This window comes from Molossus molossus, unplaced genomic scaffold (genome assembly GCF_014108415.1).
Source record: "Molossus molossus isolate mMolMol1 unplaced genomic scaffold, mMolMol1.p scaffold_m16_p_3, whole genome shotgun sequence".
NCBI lineage: Eukaryota > Metazoa > Chordata > Mammalia > Chiroptera > Molossidae > Molossus > Molossus molossus.
This window is the reverse complement of record NW_023425366.1, coordinates 31,075,211-31,090,410: the sequence shown is the minus strand read 5'-3', so window position 1 is coordinate 31,090,410 and position 15,200 is coordinate 31,075,211.

The following is a 15,200-nucleotide window of genomic DNA, read 5'->3' as shown; positions in this document are numbered from 1 at the left end:
CACCTCCTGGCACCCAATTCAGATTCAGCAAATATTCCTTAGGTGGCAAGTCACTAGAAATCCCACTTCAACAGCAGAGGGGATTGGGTCGCTCCCATGATGGAGGTCTGGAGGTGGGCAGAATCCCCAGAAGGCTGATGCAATGACTCAGTTTTGTGATGTAGGAACCCTGTTCTAGGCAGAGTTTTACCCTGAGGCCTGTTCCCCTTGTGAACCTGCAGAAGTCAAAGCCAGCTACTTCCTTCTACACATCCTGTAGGAGACAGAGAGTGGGTCTGTCTGCAAGTCCCGGCTCCATCATAATAGCATCCTGGACCAATGATGTGACCAGGACGCAATGCTGTGCTGATGAGCAAGGTCAACCGGAGGTGATACCTTCCCCCTCCATCACTGGCTTCCCAGGACAGAAGGTGTGTACCCAAATGAAAATCTGCCTACACTTACGAAGTGGGGACCGTCAACAGCTACACTCAGCAGCGTCTTCTACAAGGACTTCTGCAGTGATTTTCTGGAATTTTCTCTGACAAAAGCCTGACCTGTAAAAAAATTTCTTCTTGGAGATGTTTTTGGCTCAGAATGAATACTAGGGGAAAGGTGTTTCTTGACTGCTCTGGAATGAGATTTTTCAGCCATGACATCTAGAGAATTGTTCCTAAATTCAGCCTATATATACACTGGATACACATTTATTATTTTTCTATGAAATTCATCTCAAGGACCTTGTCTTTGAAAGTTTTAATTGGAAAAAAAATGTATAAAAAGACAATGTTAACAATGATCCTCAGCATCCACAGTTAATTTGGGCTCTAAATGTTTTAATAAGGGGAAATTTATGTTTCAACTTTCAAATATAGTTGTCAAATATGATAAGCTTTGCTGAAAGAGATCATTTTAAGAAGTTTACAACTGTATGTCTTTTTTCTAGTTTCCAGAATTGGGACACCTGCCTCTTGCCGCAGGTAAAAACGTTCATTTTCCCTTGCCAGTCAACAAACCTCAGGGCAGCAGAACCTTCGGATGGGCATTCAGATCTCACACGGAGCCAAGCAGCTCATCTGAAGGGGGATGTAAAGCTTTTCATAGAACTGATTATCATTAGTTGAGGTTTTTCTTATTAATTCCCAGGCAGAGTTTTGAAAGGTACTGCTGATGAGGCATGGCGAAGCAAGTTCCAGAAAGGAGTGTTTGCCTTTGACTTTTCACTCAGTATCTGCAAAGTTCAACATTTTTGGAGCACCACAGGGCACAACTCCACTAATACTTTTCTCCTATCAGCCAATTACTTTGAATAATTTTCAGCTTCTAAAATATCATCAGCTTTCGTGATGCTCTCTGAGACCCGAGAAGACCACACCTTCTCTTCCACCAGTATCTTTCATCATGTGCTTAGTCAAATTACTAGGCTCAATTTCCTCTACTGGTTTATCTATCACAAGTAGTAGGAAAAGGAGGGGTGTTGAACCAATTCTTTTTTTTTTTTTCTTTATTGATTTTAGAGAGAGAAGAAGGGAGAGGGAGAGAGATAGAAACATCAATGAAAGAGAACATCGATTAGCCACCTCCTGCATGCCCCCCTCTGGGGATTTGGCCCACAACCTGGGCATGTGCCCTGACCTGGAATTGAACCAGCAACCTCTTGGTTCATGGCTCGATGTTCAACCACTGAGCCACACAAGCCAGGCCGTGTGTGTGCGCGCGAGCGCACGCACAAAACTTGAAATTTAATGTCCTAAACTAATTCAGCTAATCATTATTTGATTGAAAAATTGAACTGGCCTAAACAACAACCTGAAATTTTTTCTTAGATTATTCTACAAAGGAAACTTTGGCAGCTGGCAGAATGCAAATTTTCACGAGTTTCTCCATCACGAAAAGTTGGCTTTTGATGCTGATGTTTTAATCATGCTGATGAAAAAAGCTGACTCATACAAAACCTTAAGCACTTTGTAGTTTCTTGATATTCTGTTCAATCCTATGTGCCACAGAAAATTCTCCTTTGCAGGAAAAACAAGTATATAAACATACAAAAAGTGCTCTTAAAATATTTTGACTAAAATATTATTTAAATCAAGAATTTCTGTCATAATTCCACAACATTTTTGGAACCCCAACATACTGGGAAAAAAACAACACTCCATTCTTTTGGCACGAATCCATATATGACATTGTCAAAAATTTTTGATGCTATTTTTAACTACCCAAAAAGAAAAACAAGGTAACTAAAAATGAAAGGTTTTGACATAAACGTTTGGTCCCACATTTGTAGAATGTTGAAGGCTATAGTGGCTGACCCGACACCCAGGTATGACTGAGACTCTGAAGGCTGCGGCCACCTTTGATTTCCAAGCACCGAGTGTTTGGCCTACCTTCAGCACATTCAATAGACCTGGAAAGATTTAAATCATCTTTCTTGACAGCAGCCTAATGACACGCATACAGGGTAAAGGACCAGTGCTAACCTATACAGACAGGAGATGGCCCCTGGTGTCTAATTTTTTAAATGCCCACTTGATGATATGTTCCCATCAATTTTCAGATAGAGTGGGTGGGATAGAGAAGGAGAAACATTGATGTGAGAGAGACACATTGATTGGTTGCCTTCCGCACGACTCCAACCAGGACTGGGATCAAACTGCAACCGAGGTACATGCCCTTGACAAGAATTGAACCTGTGACTCATTGGTCCATAGGCCGATGCTCTAACCACTGAGCCAAATTGGCCAAGGCTATTATCATTTTTTACATTTGACAATCTAAGGGAAAAGAGGGCAGTGCCCCTGACTACGTGGTAAGGTACTGCATGTTTTAAAAGTTCTTGTGGCACACTGGTTGAAAATCGCTGGTTTAAAATATAGAATCATGTCTCCATTAAACAAAATGTTATAAATAAGGGCTCACCAAGGCCCTGTATTCATGTAACTGGAATTATAGTAACTACAATTAGACATACAAACTCATATAGATGAAAACCAGCCCACCCTCAAGTCTTAATGATGGGGGTAGGAAATTCTAATCTGAAGGAAGAGAATTCTGTGCCTCAGTAGAAATCGATGCATTTTTTTTAACTTACAGCAAAACTTTTCAGGTGTCTGATTCTAGTCTTTCACTGTCTTCGAGCTATTTCTTTCTCAGTAACTTGTGGGTAACTGTTTAGTCTTCTAGGGCTGTGGTAACTAAGTGCCACCAATTAAGTGGCTTAGAACAACACACATTTATTGTTTCTCAGTGTTGGAGGCTAGACGTCTGAAATCAAGGCGTCAACAGAAACATATCTTTCTGAAGCCTCTAGGTGAGAATCCTCCCCCACTCTTCCAGCTTCTGGTGGTTGCCCATCAAGCTGGTGGTCCTTGGTCACAAACACATCAGCCCAATCTCTGCCTTTGTCTTTACATATTTGTCTGTGTCCAAATTTCCTTCTTCTTATAGGGATTGCAGTCATATTAGATTAGGGACCCATTCACATCCAGGATGACCTTAACTTAATTACATCTGCTAAGACCCTGTTTCAAACAAGGCCCCATTCATAGGTGGACATGAATTTTTGGTGGACACTCTCTAATTCAGTACAGTAACTGATAGCAATGCAAACCCATTCTTGTTTATAGACATGCAATTAATGTCCTGTTCAGAAAGGGTCTCTCATACCTGGAAAATCAATGTTGCCTTCATTTGCACATTCACTTCTTTCTTTCTTTTTAAAAACATTTTTTTCCCTTATTGATTTTAGAGAGAGAGGAAGGGAGAGGGAGAGAGAGAGATGGAAACATTGATGAGAGAGAATATCGATTGGCCGCCTCCTGCATGCCCCCCACTGGGGATTTGGCCCACAACCTGGGCATGTGCCCTGGCTGGGAGTCAAACTGGCAGCCTCTTGCTGCATGGGTCGACGCTCAACCACTGAGCCACCCCGGCCGGGCTGCACATTTATTTCTATATTCTTGATCTATAAATGTGTCCACTCTTAAGATTCTCTTTTAAATAAGTTGGAACAGCTGCCTGGTTCCTTCATTTGTTGAATAACATCTTTCACATGAGTTCATTTAGAAATCTGTGTAAGAGTCATAATTTTCTTAAAAAAAAATCTTTTAATGGTAAAAAGGAAAGGAAAACATGCACAAGAATATTCCCTTTGCCTTCCATGGCCCTGGGCCAGCCCCAACCAAAACACTGAAAGGTCAACGCTGTCTCGAGTAAGTTCTTCCACTCATCACCTGCTTCAAACTCCCAGGAGATGTCTTCTCAGGTTCTCTATCCTGCACCCCAAGTGGTTGGCTCTCACCTGGGGCCAGAACACCTGATTCTAATGCTTCCTTCTGAATCCAACTCACCTTTCCCCACCCAAAGGCCCGCCGTCCTCATGGCTCCCGTGTGAGCTACAGTAGGGGGTAACTGACCCCCTTCCTCACCGAACACCCCCACCATCTCCTGCCTTTTAAAAAGACAGTGCTTGCCGACCCACTTTAACCTCTAATTCAGTATGATTTCAAGTAATGTAATTGAAATTCTGTTTCTACTTTTCCAAGTTTCTTCCTCTTTTACCTCTGAATCCACATACTGTCTAATCTTTTTATTTTTTAAAATAATTGCTTCTCATGGCATAGCAATATGCAGCTAGCTAGAAAGTCAGCTCTTATAAATTGGGAAAGTTTTCAGGTAAAATGTATTTTTATTCTTAAATTGCTTAGTTTTTTGGAAATAGGCAATTTTATTTAAAATTTTTCTTATTTATAAATTTTAGCACTTCCTTTTTTGGTAGGTGATTTGGTCTAAATTTCCAAAAGCCTTGAAAGATATACAAATAATTCCACTTTTAGTAATAACTATAAGGATATAAAGAAACAGTTGGGCGCACACACACACGCACACGCACACGCACACGCACACACACACACACTGTACTTTGGTCTAAAGTAGTGACTCCTGGAAATAAATTAAGGGCTCATCAACACTGGACTGTTTAAATAAATTATGGTATGATTATACAATTCAGTGCTAGACAACCACTAAGAAGAATGTAGGTTTGTAGTTGTTAATGTGTTAGTTTGCTGGGGCTGCTGTGCCAAAGTACCATAAACCAAACAGCTTCAAAGAACAGAAATGTATGCTCTGTCAGTTCTGGAGACTGGAGGGGAGGATTCTTTCTGCCTCTTCCATCTCCTGGTGTGGCCAGCAATCCTTGGCGCTCCTTGGCGTACAACGGCATCACTTCAACCTCTGCCTCTGTCTTCACAGGGCCTTCTCCTTGTGTGTCTCTCTTCATCTTGTAGAAGGACACTAGTCATAATGGAGTAAGGTCCAACCTACTCCTGTGTGACCTCATTTAATTATTGCCATCTGCAATGACTCTGTTTCCAAATACGGTCACATTTTGAGGCACTGGGAGTTAGGACTGCAACATATGCATTTTAAGGGGACACAGCTCAACAACAGCAAGTAAACTTACCTTTAAGTAGAAAGAGCTAGCAAGAAGCTAGCATGCCTGGCACTATCTCATTTAACTATGGGAGGCCGTTTTGTGGAATCCCATAGAGTGGTGAGGCATCGTGTGTCAAGTTCCAAGGACGATCAGAAGCCCAGCTGTGCTTAAGAATTGGTTCTGATTGAGGAGGCTTTTAAAGTTAGGTTTTCAATATTTCACGGCATTCACCCAAAAGGGCTGGAGTCAGGTAAATGGACTTTGGTTATGGACTATTTCAAAGATATAAACACTCGCTTGAGGCTAGGAGATGTCCATGGTTGTGCCTTGAGTGGCTCTCCTCTCCAGGGTTGGGATGCCGCATCTCTGGCAGGAGTGTTAGGCCTGTCCCAGGAAGGGATGGGCAGGGGGTGGAGGAAGATTCTAGGAAGACCAACTTGCCTCTTACTAATTGCTGAAGGTAGCAATTCAATGGCGCGTCCACATGTCGTGATGGAAGGGAGCTGCCAACTCCAGATCAGGCCTGTGGTTGCAGAAGTCCATACAGTTCTGGGAGCATTTTCATGTTTGTTATTCTTGTGCTTCTGTCCCAGGCCACAAGGGAAGAAGGCAGGCAGGTGTCCCACCGCACAGCTGGAGAAGGGCCCCAGGTGTGGAAGGGTTAGAGGTGGTTGTGTTAAAGAGGTTGTATCATCTGCTCAAGGAAGGTGCCAGAACTGGGCAGTGGCCCTGGGCATCCTGGAGATGGCCCAAGACAGGTCCATTAATGCCTCAACTTGGTGGCACCTAGTGGCATTGGGGGCTTGGAAAGTAATGATGATGACATTCCCTGCCTCATCTCTTTACCATCTCTCACTGTTTCGATCTTTAATCTTTCAGAATGATACCTAAGTGTCAGGGACTGGTACTTTCTTCAGGAATCTGGTATAATTGGAGGCTATACAGAGCAAAGGACTACAGCTCATCCATCAGGATAGTTAAACTGGAGACACAATGTGCTTGTTTTCTAAAGAACAACAACAACAGTAATGCCAACTCTAACACCTCTGTAATGCTTATTATCTGCCAGCCTCTGTTTTAAGCATTTTACATATATTAGTTCATTTAATTCTCATTAACCAAACTATGAAGAAGGCACTATTACTCTCCCCATTTTTACAGAGAAACAGAAACATAAAGAAGTTAAGCAGTGGCTGAAACACTATTTTACTTGCCAAGAAAAGTCCATGTGATTCCTATAAATTGGGGTTGAAGGTGGGGGTGAGGGTTAATAATACCCGTAAAGAGGGGTTGGTGGGGATTGGAATCTCCTGGGCATATTCTTCAACATCAATATCATTCTTTGGGTTAAAATGTTGAGTAATAAGTCTGAGGGACCCACAGGGTGAATATTCCCCTGTTGGTAACCTGGTGGAGGGGAATTTGGGGTAAACAATGAGTTGTGTAATAGTTAATCTCCTGAGCCAACAAGAAATGTCTGAACCATGAGTTGTACTAGAAACAGTCCTGAATTCCAGAGCAGGAGGGGTCTGGAGCCAGAGGGGCCCCTCCCTCCTCACACCACTGGATGGGTGGAGGCAGGCATTCATGCGCGGTGGGAGGTTGGAGACGGGGTGGTCTCCAGTGCAGAGGGTTCCCAGGATGCCTTTGGTAGGGGAGGAGCCTCCAGATACAGACACTGAGGAAATGTATGAGGTAGGCAGAGAGTTTCCTTCCACAAATGTTTACTGAGCGCTAATTAATAGTAATAGCTAATATTAATCAAGGGCTTATGCAATTATAGTTCCATGTTAAACTTTCCCCATGTGTTATTTTTACAATCTTCTCTTACAACTGTGTCAGGCAGATGTTACTATCCCTAGGGAGGAATGTTTATCCCTGGAGAAGTTTTATCTTACCCAAGCTAAAAAGAGCTGAGCTTTTAAAACCCTTTAAATAAAGCCTCCAGGTGGCGTTATCCAGGGCTCTGTCTGGCTGTGCCCTCATTGCTTACCTCAGGAACCCTCCATGTGAGGAAGGCCAGGGATAAGATGAGACGGCCAGGGGAGAATGGACGCAGAGAGAAGAGCCCGGTGGACCACTAATATTAGAGTCAGGTTGCCTGCTAAGACAAAGTGGGGTGGGAGGAGGTAAAAGTGGTGAGCATCTAGAACGGCAAGAACCAAGAACAGGTACCAGAATTTCCGACTAGGTCTAAGAATCCCGGAGTATAGAGACCACACCCATATTTTTAGGAAGTTCTTTTTTAACAGGCATGACTTTCCGGGGCAGTAGTCAGTGGCCTGGTGATGGTGCCAAGAAGTGAGGTTGTAGGCATGACTCCAGAGGAGAGGGCAGCTGGCTGTGGTTGATGGGAGGTCAGGGGTAAGGCCTAGAGGCATAGAGGAATTTAGGTGAGACCTCATAGAATTATCCCCAGAAAGGGAAAGAAAACAGAAATGAAGGTGTGCTGCTGGGTGTTAAAAGAAGGAGATGGAGAATGAAGGGATTTGGCATGGCCTGGGGGCAAGGTCAAAAGATGCACTGACCCATTAAGTCTGCATCTTGGTGAGAAACGTGTGGTCCAGGAAGCTGCCTGAACCACCTTCAGGTAGAACAAAACAGAGGCAATCTTTTCCAAATTCACAGAAAACTGTCACGTGTAGAATTCTACCATCTCTATTTCAAGGGTCATTTACATCAACACTTTATTTGACCCTTTAGTGCTTGCTACTGTTGAGTGGCAAATGTTCACAGGTGACCATAAGGGTGAACGAGAGGCAAGTAAACGTCACTGGAAGTCCTAACATAGACACAGTCAATCATGCCTTATTCGAGAACTGTGTACTTGTACATTGGATGAGAGTGAGGGACACTTGTGATTTTATGGTGCAGGGATATAGTTATGTTTTTTGCTGGTAAGAGTGATGATAGTTCATGTGGTAGAAATAGATTCTTAATCAACAGTGTCCCAGTGAGGGCATCCTGAAGCCTGGGAAGTCTGAGAAATAAAGATGGGAGGATGATAAGGAGGTGCCCAGAGAATGCCCGAAGCAAGGAGCCCTAAGAGGCCTGGTTTGGGGAAGAGAGAAACTAAGTTCATTTTGGGATATTTTTAAGATTTAGGGAAAACCTCTCAAAAAAATAGACCGATGTGGTTCAGAAATCTTCTTCCAAGGGTAGGTGATCTGAGCCAGATGGAGAATGATTTGGTTCATTCCTCTGACAATCTGTTACTGGACTAAAGAGGTCTGTTTGCCTGCACATATCAAAGCCCAATAACATGGGAACAGAGTTTGCAGCAAGAAAGTAGAGGTTTATTTAAGGGAATGGCGCCAAGCCTGGAGACACAGGTAAGCTAACGCTTTCAGACCTGGCTCCCCGATGGCCCGCACAGGGGCAGATTGTACACAGGAAAAATCATTAATCATGGTAACTAATGGAGTTGGGGTCATGGCTCCACTGATAGGTTGAGGCCAGGGTCAGGAGTAGTTGATCATTTATCGGGTCCTGATGTCAACCATGGTGTTCTTCTGTCTAGTTTCCTGACGGTGTGGTTGGTAGGTCATTCTGCTTTCATGGGCCTATGACTGAAACACAACTGAGGTCGCGACGTTATCTTTAGTTTGACTGAAACTCTGCCCCTTCTATCAACAGACTAGAGGCTTAATTGTTAGGACAGTTTGATTCTGACTAGAACCCGATGTCTCAAGGACTTAATCATTAAGGGAGTGCAGTATGTCACGGTGCAATTAGACTGGGCAAAGCTAGCTTGAATTAAGGAAAAAGTCATATTAAAGAACTGAAGTTCTGGTGTGGTTACAAATTTAAAGAAGGGCTATTTGGGCCCAGGAATCTGGGGCTCAGAGAGAGTGGAGAGTAACACGGTGAGCAGTGAAAACTACATGTGATAGAGAGCGAGGGAATGTTGTAAGTCAAACCGCTGTGATCCTCTGTCCTCTGCAGTGTGAGACATATTCCAGCCAGTTCAGTGCTAAAGTTTATGGAGCTATAGCCCGGGAGACACAGATTTTGACAGCAACTTGAATCGTGTTCCCCCAAGACAAAGGAGAGGCCACCTTGTATAGTGGAAGTTCCCACCCAGGTTTCCAATTAGGCATATTTTTTAATGAGGTATTTAAATCATGCAGTTCTTTTGGATGGGGCAGGTCTCAGTTCATTGGGAGAAAGATAAAATGAGGACTTCCCTGCAGTGGTTGACTCAGACAGTGAAAACAAGTGGGGCAGTGTGCGGGAAGTGGAGAGTTCAGTCTGAGTTTCTTCCTGGTACAGGGAGACTCTCATTTAAAAAATTTAGCCCTCGGTTGACCATCGGGAGTCCATCCCAGCAGATAAATTCCTTCTTGGAGTTCATATCAAATAAATCTTTCTACTTAGGGTTCATAGTGACAAGAAAACAATGATCGGGTGGCCTTGACTGCACTCCAGCACCCCAATGCACACGCATCATTGAGTGAGAGTTAAAATGTGTTGAAACATTGACTTTTATACGTTCTTCTGGTTCTACTGCCAACACATTCAACCAGCAGCAAGAGCAGCCTCTGTCCATTTATCATGCCTCATGTTTTGAGTCATAAGGACTGTGGTCTGGCTGTTCCATGCGACAGAGGTTCTTTCTGTGCCACTGTCTACATTTGAGAACTTTGTTGATGTCCTGCTGTATTCAGTGACATTGTTCAAACCTTCCGATTTGAGTGGTCTGTAGCCGCAGTGATTGGTAGCTCAGGGGACACGTGTGAGCATGTGGGCAGGGACAGCCATCCCATCACTGAGAGTAAGTCCCAGCTCTCCAGAACAGGACCATGCTGAACCGCTCTTCTATCCCTCCGTGAAATGAATACTTAATTCAAAGATATGGTCCAGGAGAATGTATGAAAGATGGGAGGGGAAGAGGTCTATGCTGAGAAAAAACCAGAGGCTAGTTCTCAAAGGGGAGATGATGCCTGAAGCCTCTTTGTAGTCTGGTGAGGGGGGTTTCGAAACCAGCTGCCTCGCCAGAGAATGTGGGCATGAGTCACTGGGGGTGAGGGAGGATTCCGAGGAAGTCTGATAAAATGTGCATATTGAGACATCGATTTTGCATCTGGGGGTATTTTGGATCCAAAAATAAAATGCCAAAGTGTTCTGGGGAGTTGTTGAGAGAATCTATATATACCCTTACAGGCATAGAACCAGAGGCAGTCGTATTCAAGTGTGAAAAATGTACCAGTGAAAAGAGTAACTGTTGTCTCCGTCACAGTCTGTGTTGTAAAGGGGTGGATATGGTTCCCATAAACTCTATTCCAGGGTTGGGCTTCAGGACTTATCAGCTAAAAGCTTCCAGGTTGGGTAAGATGTGTAAAATGCTTTGGATTTAGGGTCATGAGAAAGCTGGGAATGCTCAGCCATCTCCTTCATTGATTTATTCGGGAATGTTTCCTGAGCATAGTCCGGCCACGTGCTGTGGTAGTGTACAGTCCAGAATGATCTCTGTTCTTAAATTCAGTCTAGTTCACAGGCCTTCAGCCTTGTCCCTCTGTAGTCCCTGGGGTCAGAAATCCCACCTCCTGCCCCTTCCTGGAGCCTTAGGGACCTGGGAGTATGGAATATAGGGTGGGGGTCGCGCCTTCCCAGCTCTGCACTGGAAAGCTGGGTGATTATAATATGGGCAGCCAGAGTGAGTCCTAGCAACCATGTCTGTGTCTTCTGTAGACAGTCATGTTCAGGCAGAGAATTTGGGTCAGGGCTGGAATTTAATAGGAAAGAAGCCTCCACAGACTCTTGGAGAGGCAGTGGGGAGGGTGCGGAGAAGCAGATGACAGTAATTCAAAGAGTAGCAGGGAAAAGAGAGAGAAGACCCGGTCTTCTCACTTTACAGACTCAGGGGCTTTGGGAGTTTGTCCAAAAAACCTGTACTACTTTTGCAACTTTCAAAAAAACAAAAACCTAAAAAGCTCCATATATTTTAAAAACGAGTAAATGAAGGATGGAAAGTGGAGTTGTCGAAGGAGATCCTTCTCGCAGAAGGTTCGGCTGTGCAGGCAAGGCGGGGTGCCGGGAGGTGGAGGAGGCTTGGAGACAAGCAGAAAGCTGGCGATCTCAGTGAGATTGCTAATGTCAGAGCACGAGGGCCAGACAATGATGTGATGCAGGGGGGCATCCAGAGTCCCCAGGGAGGGAGGCCCGAGGTTCACCTGCAGGGGAGGGGGCCTCTTCCACTGCAGACTGACACATAACAAAGGTCAGGATGCAGATGACTCTCAGCTGGGGCTAGGACAGGGATTCCAGTGTGCCCACTCGGCGGATTGGTCCCATTCTCTCTGCAGACCAGGAAGTGGGGGCTTCTGAGGAGGGTGGTGGGTTGGGCTTGAGAGAGGACTTGAGAAGGCTGCGGTGGCGACTGGTAGAAGGACATGGTGGCAGGTGCAACACTCAGAAGCATTGCTGGAGTGGGGCTGGGGCAGGGAGAGGATAAGAGGCTCACAGCTCCTGGGGCTGGTAGGAGAAAGATTAAGTACACATGGGTCCAGGCTCAGAGCTGCACACGATACGCATCCTTGTTTCACGAGATGTTCCCCTAGAAGCAGCACCACCAGCACTAAGCAAACCCTGGAGTCTGCTTGGATCATGCCCTTGGCAGTCTGAATATGGTGGTTACACGTCACAACATAGGGAACCATTGGTAGTCAGTAGCTGGTGTAGAATCTGGACATCCCCCAGGGTCCTGCGTCTTCCTACCTCTGGTGGTGTGTCTTTAAAAAAAATGCGGACCATCCACAGACTTGGAAGTGTAAGTAGCTAAAAAAAAGTTCAGGTTCCTGCTCTGTGCTTGATCTTGTATACACCCAGAAATTCTGAGAGATAACTGGGGCCTGATCCAACAGGTTGTGCCTTCTCTTTCCTTTAACAGGGATTTGTTGCAGACCACCCAAGATGGTGAGCCACCCTCTTAGATGCTGGGGATTAAAAAACCCTAATAAGACCTGGTCCTTGTATTTGGTGAACTTTCAGTTATAAGGAAGATAGTTTTGCAAAAAAATATTGGAAAACAGTGTAATAAGAGCTATTACAGGGTCATGAACAAAGGGGCAGTGATGAGGAAAAAGGGTGCCCTGTACTTGGGGTGAGAGATTAGGGTCATGAGGAAGCCTTTTGTTGAGTAGGTCTTTTAATAGCTTCTCACATCACATATGATTCCCTAGGTTGGCCTTAAAAATCCAACCACCTTTATTCAGATGAGGACCCAAGGCATTTTGTCCTTGGAGTATACATGGGTTCTCTAGTTATACCCCCTAACTACTAATTCCTATCAAAAGCAGGAAAAAGGCAGAAGAATTGGCAAGAAGGTGCACACATGAGTATACTCCTCCCAAATACTTAACTACGAAGGCAGAAATCCTCCCTAAAATAAAATGAAGTTCTTAAATGCTTACATTATTTCAGATTACACTGGGAGGGATCTAGTTGCTGTCAACTGAATTGGATTAGGGCCAAACAGCAGCTAATCTCTTTAATGGGGAGATCCAAAAATACACACAGACACTTGCCTCTGTATTTCTAAGCAGATCAGAAAGGTAACCGGTCTAGCAATTCTGTAGACTGACTTCAGGATGCTCTAGGTTGCTTCTACTTTTTGCAATCAACTCAGGAAAATTTGCAAAAAAGCCAAATAATTTGATTTATTAAATAAAACAAAACGGAACAAAACAGAGTGATAATGACATGTCCATTGATTCATGTATCTTTCCCTTAGAATTGTTTTTATACATTTCTTGGGTGTCCTTTCCCATCATCTAGACTTTGGGTTACCATTTGAATACAATAATGAAGAAAATACTGGAGTTTAAAAAGTTCAGGCTACTTCACATGGGCGTTTCTTCTAAGGAAATACCTGGACAGTGTGTACAGTAACAACATATTGGAAATACCCTAAATATCAAGAGTAGGTGATTGGTCAGATAAACACTGGTATACCCACAGGAACAGGCATTACTGTTATGACACAGTGGTAGAGCTACAATTGAGAACCAGTTCTGTCTGATACCGGACTGCTCTTTACCCCAAGCCATACTGCCTTCCATATGAAAAAAATAAAAGGCATTTCCCAGTCACCTCATAAGGGCTAGTTTTGTCCACAAATAGGGCAACAAATTTGGAGAAGCAGCTTCTGCAAAGCAGTTTATATCATCAAGGTGAATGGATACTTTAAAATTTAATAATAATGAAAGTTAACACTCAGGGTGTGCTAAATTCCAAATAATGTGTAAAGGTTTAAAATCACCTTCCCATTTAATCTTCTCTAACCCTGGAGGCGGGACTCTGGTATTTTATGAATAGTGGGGTGGGCTTGGGTTTGCTTCACCATTAGGAACCCCTCCCCCATTTTGCTTTCCAAAGTTAGGGGTGTTCACTTTTCTGTCTTCAAACACACTACTTGTAATTTTGAAAGATCTTCCTGCTGTAGGTAGTACAGTTAGGTGGCCTGCTCCAGAAATGTAACTGAAGTAGTGAATGTTTTAATGGTCCACAGAAAAAATTTTCAACTAAATCAACAAATTGTATAATTGCTATATATGAGACTTTCAAAAAAAATCATAAATTAATATAGTTTATTAAAATTAAAAATCCTTGGATAAAATACAGTTTTTCAAAATATTATTGATTTAAAAGTTATCCGGAGTGTTCTGGCAATTTTGATAAACTACTTTCTTCTCTTAAGTAGATTTTGTACACATATGAATAAATGTGTACTTTACTATATATGCCTAATTTGGGGTTCTTTTAGTAAGGTTGAAAATGTATTGTCTTTGTGGTAAAAATACCCAGGGTGGTGGAGAAAGTGGCTGGCCAGAGATGTGAACTTTGAGGTCTCCGGAGCCTCTGTTGTTACAGGGTGCTGGGCAGGGGTGAGGGGTGGGGTGGTGGTGGTTGGGTGGTCACTAGGTGCATTTCTAAAGGAGGAAAATGATCAGCGTTGGTTTGCAGTTGGATTAGTCAGAACTACCAGTTTTTATTTGGAGAAGACTGTTCCAAAAGTTTATCTTTAAAGGGAAATTCACTTTTGGACTTAAATTTCTAAGAAGGAAAGGAGGAAGTGGTGTACTGGGAGAATACAGCCTGAATTCCGTTGCTTAGTGACTGGGCAGTTGAGGACCAAGGAACTGGGCAGTGCTCCTTTCCAGGGCTGCAATCACCCAAAGGACCCCAGCCCCATCCATGGGGAACCCTGTCACTGCCCGCCAAGGTTCTCACTTTAATACCAGAGCTTTAACTGGCTGGGAGGAAAGGTGGGGTAGCAAGCCCAATCCTGCCCTGGGAGGTGGGCACTTCAACTTGTAAATCCCCTGACTTCATTTAACAGTCCTCTGGAGATGCTAAAACAGCTGTCAACCTCGAAAGGGGGAAATTCCCAGTGGGAATTTACATAAATGTGGCCAGTCACAGAAACAAGTATAAAAAGAAAACCATGATCTGGGCTATATTTATCTTTGGAAAGAAAGCCCCAAGTACAGAAGGAAGCCAGTGGTCCAAGTTCACTTCCAGCTCAGGGTGCGCTCAGGCATGGACATATTTTCACCAGAAATCTCTGCCCTCCCGAGCCCTGCGGATGCCAGGTTCTGGCCGGCCCAGGGGACACCGGAGGCTCCAGTGACCATCACGCTAGGCTAGCCGGCCCAGAGTCGAGTAAAGCCTGAGGCTGAAGACGCCTCGCAGTTCACTTCACTGCTACACCCAATCCCCACCCACCTTGGGTAATTTTTTTTTTTATCATGTTTTCCTCTGTGCCCCCCAGCTTGCCCACCAG